The sequence below is a fragment of the Mandrillus leucophaeus genome, unplaced genomic scaffold, assembly GCF_000951045.1.
Source record: "Mandrillus leucophaeus isolate KB7577 unplaced genomic scaffold, Mleu.le_1.0 Scaffold1507, whole genome shotgun sequence".
In the NCBI taxonomy this organism is placed as follows: domain Eukaryota; kingdom Metazoa; phylum Chordata; class Mammalia; order Primates; family Cercopithecidae; genus Mandrillus; species Mandrillus leucophaeus.
The window spans coordinates 137,327-145,860 of NW_012101485.1; the positions used below are offsets into that span (position 1 = coordinate 137,327).

An 8,534-nucleotide genomic window follows, 5' to 3' on the forward strand; every position below is an offset into this window, starting at 1 on the left:
CTGTAATCCCAGCTACTCAGGAGGCTGAGGCAGGAGAATCGCTTGAACCCAGGAGGTGGAGGTTGCAGTGAGCCAAGATCGTGCCACTGCACTCCAGCCTAGGTGACAGAGCATGATTCCTTCTCAAAAACAACAACAACAAACTAAAAAGCATCCACAAGTTTTGTAGAAAATACAAAAGCCTTCATATTTTTCCTGACAGGGCCATAGAGGCCAAGCTAGAACCCTAACACCATGGAATAAGGAGTGTTCTCCAAGGCAGGATTCCTCATCCTAATTCTCCCTGTGTGCCTATGTAAGTTCATTTAGGAAAAACTTTATTATATTTTCAGTGACATCTTTCATTAAATTATGATATCTGTACCTATTTTAAAATATTGAACTAAAAGGGAACAATATAATCTCTTTTTTAAAGAAAGGGCCTCCAGAGAAAAGCCTGCATTTCATAGAATTTAAAATGGATTCTCTACTATGTCTAGCAATTGATTGGATCCCTTTGCATTGTAAGGCTCAGGTTCTCTTTCATGTCCTGTAGATACTGAGGAAGTTATTTACGCAATAACTATTAACCAATGAATGAATGTTCCAATTAAGTTGTTTTAATTGCCCAAGTTATCCTCAATATGAACTATTATAATATTGAGTCATGTTGACCCCTTTGATAAAATTTTGGTAGAAAGTAACTGTATTCAAACAAACAAACAAACAGAAGTGAACACTCTTCTTACCTAAATCACAAATTATTTTGTGGATTAAAGATGCCAGCACCTGAGACTTGAGGAGCAGAATGATGCTGGCAGTAAACCCTTTATAGACTTTCTACTGCTTGGGGGCGTGGAGGAGAAAAAGAGCCTGAAAAAAAGAGGTCAAATGGACTCCTTCTTCCTAGAAGGCTGACCCCAGGAATCCTCTGAAAGACACCTCTACCTCTACCCTATGCCCTCTCTTCAAATGACAAAATCTACTGGAAATCTCCTGTGTTCCAAGAGGTGAACAGTCCTTCATGTGGCACCCCTACTCCTCGATTCTCTGTGAGCCATTACAACAGGCCAGATGGTGGGGGGTCTCCCGGCCTCTCTGTCAAACAGTTGTGTCTGTGTCCACTGCCGAAGACGTTCTGTGCTTCTGGTGAACCTGTCCAAAGAGGCTCCTGCCTCTGACAGAAGAGTAGGTCCGGGGGATGGGCCAGGCATCTAAGTAGATCCAAGGGGTTGGAAACCAAGTTCTCTGATTTACACCTCAGAACAGCGGAAGCACAAGGACTGGTGGAAACAAAGGGACAGGGTATGTGAGATGCAGCCATTCGAGGCCTCCAGGACCTACACTGGTTGTGTTAGAGACCCCTTTTGGTTGTTCCCCTGGATCGCAACCCTGAGCCCCCGTGGCGGACCCTAAGGTACTACTATCTGCAGACTACCCCACCATTATCTGTTGTCCATGCATGAGAACTAGGGTTAGAATGGCAAACCATGCCAAGAGGAGCTGAAGCAGCTTGGGAAACCAGTAGGCTTCTGAGATGAACTTTATGAACTCTCTCCTAATAGTGGGTGCTTTCTGGGTTTCATTCATAAGCAATAAATCCTTTGCTTAAAAAACTGCAACAAACAAACATAAACTCCCTGGCAGAGAAGTGGGCAGATATTCTGTACCAGATACATCCTAGCTACTGCTGAGTTAATAATGACAACTTCCAATCTGGACATGCAGAATCAAGAGGAATGAAATAGCTTCCCTTTTTCTGTCCACATCAGTTATCTTTTGCTGTGTAATAAATTACCCCCAACACTTAGGGGCTTAAAATAACATTTATAGTCTCACAGCTTCTGTGGGTCAGGGCGCCAGGTGCAGCCTGGACCACAGACCCTCTGGTTCTGAATCTCTCACAAGGCTGCATCTCAAACCTCAACTAGGGTAGGATCCACTTTTCCAGCTTTTTCACACGGTTGCCAGCACGACTCAGTTTCCCTTGAGCTGTTGGTTTGTTGCCAGATGGGTCCCTTTGCAGAGCATCTCACAGCACAGCAACTTGCTCCACTAGAGTGAGCAGTGCTAGGAGTGCTATGAACCTCTCTCAAAGTTGAGCTGTCCATTTAGAAAGGAAACTTACAAGGTGTCCTCTATTCCAGGAACTTCAGCATTTTCCTGATTAAGGACCACTTTTAATTTCCCCAAGGTTCTACAAAAGACCAAAAAAAGTGTGGGGGCTGTGGAGGAAACAGCGTGACCACAGGAAGTCCCACCCACTTCACCTCCCCCAGGTCTCGGGAATTCTCATAAGCTTGGCGTGGAGGTTTGGCGAAGCTGCAAGATCATACGGAGGATGGTATGGAACCTGCTCTCCTCCTGAGAGCACAGAAAGGGCACTCGTTATCCCAAACAGATGACTTTGGTCAAAAACGCCTTTGGTCAAAATTTCCAAAGGAGGAAATCAACGCCTAGGCTTAGAACAAAGTCTTAAGCAAACCGGAAACATCTGAGAGGATTAAAGAAGTTCAGGTGTCAGGCATTAAAATTATGGTTGGTTGCTGCGCATCTCATTAGGGGGGAAAAAGTAGAAATGTACTTAAATGGACCAGAGGGGAGTCATAAGGTTGATTCTCAGGGCTGAGTGATCCGAACTGCAGAGACAACCTTAGAGAGAAAATCCATACTGGCCAGAGACCAAGTTAATGGAAAATTTAATTGAAGCGAATGAATGCTCAGCCTCATAGGTAGTACGGCCCTGTGCCCTTTGAACCAGAAACGCTGGGCCAGGAGGCCACAGAGGGCCCTAAGGGAAAACTCCCTTATCTGCAAGAACAAGGGGCGGGACTGAATTTGAGAAAAGAAAATCTGCAAACCTCCACAGGAGCCTCAGTGAAAGGCTGCACGCAGGGGAGGAAACCTTCGGTTTCGGTCACCAGGAAGTCCCTTAGAGATTCACAGCAGAAGGCCCCTCTGCATCCCACAGCACCAAGCACGTGCTGGAAACCGGGGGTCCCCCAGAGGAGAGCGGGAGAGGCTGCCGGGTGGCGGAGACACAACCACCAAGGTAGGCACGGAAGCACCTGTGTCTGGGCTCTGAGTAAAAGAGGTGCAGCTGGCACAAGCACCTGCTACTGCTTCCTGCGCCTTCTCCCTCCTGCCCCTCTCCTTGCAGGTCTCCTTCTCCTGAACTCTGTAGGTGATGGCATCTGGTTAAGCAAAGAGGGGGTAGCTGCTCCACAGCTCTACAAATCTGCCAGCTGCACTCCTGCCTTTTCCGGTCTGGGTTTCAGGGCTAGGGATCTCTGATGCTGCCGTCTCTGTCAGCAAGCCGAGCCAAACCGTTCACACGCGGAGCCCACAGGACACTGACCATAGCCTGGGCAGGGTGTGTGTGGCCGGCGGGGCCGGGCAGACCTGCAAAGGGGTCAGGCGATCGATCCTGAGCAAGGCCAGGGCTCCCAGTCTGGAGGAAGGTGGCTGTGCTGATTGTGGAAAGCACTCACTCTGCAGCTGCTCCCTCAGCTGGGAAGACTGGTGTGGGAAGTGGGGGGTGAGAGAGAGGGAGAGGGACAGACAGAACTGTTTAGCAATGACAAAGAATAGTGTCTAAGAGCAGATGTTTTGGTTCTTATTGCCTGAACAGGTATTATGTGAGAATAATTTTACATAGTGGAATTGTTGTGTTTCAGGACTTCATTTGGTTAGCGAATCCAAGTGAAATGCCTGTTTAATTTTTAAAAATAAAATCAATAGTCCGAGCCCGCTGGGCTGTAAGTAGTTAGGTCTTATGTCCTAAGTGAGGAGAGAGCTGACACTTGGTCAGGAGCATCTGTAGTTTTATACACAAGGTCTGTTTTCCCCTCCCTGCCACTCTGCTTTGGGACTTTCTCTTTCTCTCTCTGGCTCATGGCGTTCTCCTGCACCTCCTCCTCTTTCTGCTTCTCTCTTTGGAGGTTCTCTGTATTCCAGGGGCTCACACCTGACCCTCCAGGACTGCAGCAGAATTGGGCTGCACCGGAGTGTCCTGGAAGCCATGAATGCAGGGGCATTCCCCAACCCCATCTCCACCCCAGGCTTCAGCAGTGGGCAGGGAGCCAGGGAGGAATCCACACACCCTGGACTCAGAACCTTGAAGCTTTGTTCCCTAAACCGGAAGGCTTAGGCACAGTTCAGATTCTTATGCAAACAGGTATCCCTTGAGGCTTGACTGGCTTTACACGCCTCTAGAGTGTTCTTTGGCCTCCCTAATAGGCAGGCTTTATGCACAGTGGCTGGAGGGAACCATAGTCCACAAGCAGGTTTAGAGATGGTGAAAAAGGACCATCAGTCTGTCCTGAAAGCTCCCAGGACACTAAACCTTGAAAATGTGGCAGATTTCTTTGATCGGGCCACATGTGCGTTTTCCTTTCTATTTAAGCATGCTCTTGTGACTGTGCAAAAGGCAGATTATTCTTTTTTTCTGGAGGAAAAGATTTAATTATTCATAAATGGCAACATTAGTCTCTTGGCTGGACACAGAGGGTTACAGAAGTGTGTAAAAAGTCACTCATTTACCTTGCTTTGTTTAGCTGGCATTCTCCACTGCAATTAAATGGCCTCACATAGGCTGGGTTGGAGCCTCTTGTTGATGAGTGGTGCCAGGGTGACAAGACAGCTTCTTTCAGGTGGAAAAGGATTTTGTACAGACACAGGAGGAAAAGACCATGAGTGCCTTCATCTGTGACTGCGGTCTGCCAGGAGTCTGTGTGCGGGAGTTAGATCCTCCAACAGGTCGGCTGGCCCCATCTGGTGTTTGCTCACCAGTCAGCCACAAAAGCGCTTGAAAAGTGGGGGTTCCCTCTCCAAGTACAGACTTGGTCCTTTCTTTTTACCAACTTTAAATATTGGATTTAGGTAACAAACATATGTCACAGTTCAGTTGAATTCTTAAGCTCCTAGAAGTTCTGCATACCTAGAATTCATCTGCCTGCATGTTGGATGACCTAACATGTTGGATAGTATAAAGAGTATATGTCCAGCAGTCATGTGTTTTAACTGAAGCAAGAGGGATTGAGGCTAGATGTAAGGAGGAACCTTTTAGGCAACGAGATTCATAGCACAATGGCCTCACTCTGAAAGAGATTGTGAAATCTCTTTGGGGAAGCTTTCAAATAAGAGACTCAGTTATCTACTGTTGTTTCTTTTCTAGACAACACCCTGCCTGAAGAGATAGGTTGGGGCTAGCTCAGTGCATTCCAAATATTGATTTACCACCTTCACAATTTCTACTGTGTCTGAGTAACACTTATAGAACTGTCTACTCAAGATATTCCTTTACATTAACTCTTTTAACCTTAGCCATTAGTCAGCTTAAGCAATCATCCTGTGTCAGTGAAATCATTGTTTGATGTGCTAATTGTATGTCGTGGATGTACACTGAAATACATGACAATAAAAAAACATTTACTGGTTGTTGTAGGCTGAATTGTATATGTTCAAATTCTAGGGTATCTGGAATCTTTTTTGGAAATGGGATCTTATTTGGAAATAGGATCTTTGCAGATGTACTCAAGTTAAAGGGAAGTCATACTGAATTAGGGCTCTAATCCCATGACTGGCGTCTTTAGAAGAAGGAAATCTGGACACAGATTGTGACACACAGGGAGAACACCACAGTGGAGTCTGTGGCCACAGACACAGTGTTCCATCACAGTGGAGATTGGAGCACGGTGTCTCCAGCCAACGAACTCCAAAGATTGTCGGCCACCAGCGGAGGCTAGAGAGAGGCCAGGAGGGATTCTCCCCTAGAGTCCTGAGAGGGAGCCAGGTCCTGTGGGCACCTTGATTTCAGACTGGTAGACTCCAAAACTATGGCAGAATACATTTCTGTTGTTTTAAACCATCCGGTTTGTTAGTTTCTGCAATCCTACGAAGTGAATACATCCATGTGGTTCCCTCTCCCCCCAGTGGGACGCATTTAACATTTAGGGAAATGCTGGGCTGGGTGCTTGTGAACGTCCTTTCCCTTCCTGCCACCGAATGATGAGGGCCATCAATGCATCCATCACTTTTACGCTTAGCCATGATGTGTCAGAAAACCCCTCTATAGAAAAGTGAGGAAAATGCAGTTTCAATCGGGTTTGAACAGATCTATTTAATCAATTCTGGAAGCCACTGCAGTGTGTGCATCTGAACGTGCTGTTCACTCGAAGCCACTTTGCAGAGCCACATCTGGGGCTTGGTGATTTGTCTTGACAGTTGTCCACCTGGGCAGACTTTGGAACCACCAGCGCATCCTTTGCCTGGGTAGAAGGTATTGCTTGATGCCCTCCAAAGCCTGTTTTCCCTTCTGATTAATTCATTTGGATCATAGCCCAGAGGTTAGCTTTTATTACCTTTGGTCTCACCCATGGGCATCAGTAGTTTATTTATTTATTTTTATGTATTTATTTCTTTTTGAGATGGAGTTTTGCTCTTGTTGCCCAGGCTGAAGTACAGTGGCGCGATGTTGGCTCACTGCAACCTCCATCTCCTGGGTTCAAGGGATTCTCCTGCCTCAGCCTCCCAAGTAGCTGGGATTACAGGTGCCCACCACAACACTCAGCTAATTTTGTATTTTTAGTAGAGATGATTTTCACCTTGTTGGCCAGGCTGGTCTCGAACTCCCGACCTCCGGTGATCTGCCCACCTTGGCCTCCCAAAGTGCTGGTATTACAGGTGTGAGCCACCGCGCCTGGCCACCATCAGCAGTTTTAAAACCCATTCGGTGCATGTTCCCTTGTTCCCCATTCCCACACTTTGCCAATAAGGGATCTGCCATCTGCATTTGTATTTTCCAACTATAGTGCCAATCAGTGAATTATCTGCATTCTCTACCTTAGACTATCAGAACTATGTAGACATATTTAATTTAGACTTAAAGTGTTTCATAAACAGGATACTGTTTTTGTTAAATCTTTTTTCATTGTTTATCACAAATCTACATAAAGAATTTATGTGTAAGCTCTTTATAATACCAATTTTAATGAGTCTTCTGTGTAACGGCAGCCTTACAGCTAACATTGGCTCAAATGTTTACTCAATAAATATTTATCAAGCACTTCCTCTATTCCAGGCATCATGCCAGATACTGCATGTAGCTTCCTCACATATACCAAAGCACCTGACATGTGGGACACAAAAAGGATTGGTATCCCAGACTATGAGAACTTTCCAACGAAAGGAATGTAATGGCGGCCTCACTGCTTACTGGCTTTAGACTGTAGATAGTAGAAAGTCGATGCTCAGAACACGTGAGTTTTCCTTTCCCTCACTCCATTCAGAAAGCAGCCTAGTATATAGCTCCATAGCCAGCTCCTTTTTAGAATCTGCCTTCTGATGGCTTCTGACCCAGAGGGAGGAGATGCAGTGAGGCCATCAAGGCAAAGATGTAGCATTCCAGCATCCTGAAGACATCTCGCAGCACTTCATTAGCGGCACAGCATTCGGCACAGGGCATGCATACCCTTCGGCTGCTTAGGTTATGTGTGTCCTGGTGGCCAATGTGGTGTTTGTTACACCTGACTGCATATAATTCTTGAGAATATGTTCATAGCCTCATCTGAAAAGCACTGAACTTCTGCAAATGTCTTTTTTAGAAAAATCTTTATTGAGATATAATTCGTATATCATACAATCCATCATTTAAGGTCCCATTCAGTGACTTTTAGTATATAGCTATGTGCAGCTATCAGCACAGTCAATCGTAGAATACTTTTATCACCTCAAAGAAACCTCCCACATTCCCTTTAGCTATCACCCACCTCCATACCCCAACCCCAATCCCTAAGCAACCATGAATCTACTTTCTGTCTGTACAGATTTGCCTTTCCTGGACATTTTATATAAATAGAATCATTTGACATGTGGTCTTTTGTGGCTGGATTCTTTTACTTTGCATAGTGTTTCAAGGACCATTCACATTGTAACAGGTATCAATCAGTACTTCATTCCTTTTCATGCACAAATAATATTTTGTTGTGTGGATATAACACATTTTAAAAATTCATTCGTTGAAAGCCACTTGAGTTTCTTCCACTTTTTAGCTATTATGAATAGTGCTGCTGTAAACACTCATGTACAGATTTTTATGTAGACATTTGTTTTCATTTCTTTTTAGTACATACCTAGGAGTATAATTGCTGGTTCTTACGATAATTCTACTTTAAGCATTTGAGGAAGTACCAGGCTGTTTCCCAAAGTGGTTGTACCATTTTCTATTCCCACCAGCAGAGTGTGGGGGTTCTAATTTCTCTAGGGTATCACCAACACTTCTTATCTGACTCTTTGATTATCACCTTCCTAGTGGGTGTGAAGTGGTGACTCATTGTGGTTTCGATTTGATTCAACTCATGTGCCTACTGGCCATTTGTATATCTTTTTAAAGAAATGTTTATTCAAGTCCTTCATTTTAAAATCAGGTTGTCTTTTTACTTTTTATTGAACTAGAATAATTCTTCTTTTTTTAATTTTTTTGAGACGAAGTCTTGCTCTGTCACCCAGGCTGGAGTGCAGTGGCGCCATCTCGGCTCACTGCAAGCTCCGCCTCC

The 8,534-nt window shown here is 45.1% G+C and overlaps 1 protein-coding gene across 3 annotated transcripts in view; it reads left to right on the forward strand.

Annotated features, from left to right (window-relative positions):
• The window catches only part of SCML4 (sex comb on midleg-like 4 (Drosophila)), a 120,762-nt gene that overhangs the window by 89,286 nt on the left and 22,942 nt on the right, over window positions 1–8,534 (forward strand). Inside the window, exon 1 of one of the 3 annotated variants that reach the window (XM_011975042.1) lies at window positions 2,611–3,031. The exons of the other annotated variants lie outside the window; for them this stretch is intronic. The gene's annotated coding sequence lies outside the window, so the exon portion shown is untranslated. Of the gene's footprint in view, window positions 1–2,610; window positions 3,032–8,534 lie in introns of those variants that run through there. 3 annotated transcript variants of the gene reach the window in all.